Genomic DNA, 1,214 nt, shown 5'->3' with positions numbered 1-1,214 from the left:
GTTATGAATAACCAAATTATAGTGATTTTACGAAGAAAGTTATGAAAACTCAAGATTAAAGTAAGAACATTCAAAAACAAACTTGAGCTTCAAAGGTTTTACTTTATTTAACGCACACATATTACAATAGACCTAGTCGTCTATTTATACTAGATGGCTAATGCTAAGATAACTATCTGTTGCTACTTTCTGGCAAATAGTCTAGCTAATAGATAAGATTTATCTTTTACATGGATAATCATTATAAACAAGATAAACAATAATTCTAGCTGCTGATTCGTCATCTCCAGCTGCCATTATATATGTGGTGATTTCATCCTTATCTTCAAGTCTTCATTGCATGCTTGGATGAATACTTAGAAAATCTTCCAAGTGTTAGTCTGTCCATCGTATCGATGAGAATACTTTCCATCACATCATCCATCGGTCCGCTGGTAGAACTTCGTCCATCGGTCCAATGGTTGGTCTTTCCATCGATGCTCTAGATAGTCTTTCCATCGATCCAGACTTAGTCGATTCTGCCTTGATRTCTCCATTGGTCTTCTGGTTCTTCATCATTTATTGTTTTTCATTACTTTTTACATTTTGCATTATGGGTTCTAACATTCATAACTAGATTATTATTTTTATTGAGAGATCTGGGATCAACAATATCATCTCCAGAGGCCCGAAGAATGGCCTCTGGATGGTTGGCTGGATGTGGGATTGGACTGGGTCGTCCTTGTTCAATACCTCTTGGGCCTTGATCGCCAAGGGTAGTGGTGTTGGGTGCCCTTTGGGTAGTGGGGATGGGTATTGTATGTGAAGGGCCGGGGGATGCGCGAGGAGAGTCATCATCATCATCATCATCATCTTCTTTATCCGATGAAGACGCCTCCTGTGCTCCCTTGTTGGTTTCTAGGGACGGCTCTAAGTGCTCTGGGGTAGCTGCCCTCGGTTCTTGGGACAGAAGAGTGCGTTCATAGGTCTGCCTTATCTCAGACGTCTCTGGTATGACGCTGAGCATGGCTCGAGAGACTGTCCTCTCAGCGGTGTAGCCGTCCTTGGAGATTGTTGGATGATGACCATGCATTATAAACTGTAGGGTGAATGGTCCATCGATCGGGAGTTCGTGTCTCCTCATCGCATCCCTTATGAAGAGAGCGAGGAATCGTGGGTAGAGCACGGATGACAGTGGCTTTCCTGCGGCCTGAAGCTTACACTTCTTGATTACT

The sequence above is a fragment of the Cynara cardunculus genome (assembly GCF_001531365.2).
Source record: "Cynara cardunculus var. scolymus isolate 2C chromosome LG 1, CcrdV1, whole genome shotgun sequence".
NCBI lineage: Eukaryota > Viridiplantae > Streptophyta > Magnoliopsida > Asterales > Asteraceae > Cynara > Cynara cardunculus.
Note: the sequence above shows the minus strand (reverse complement) of the source record.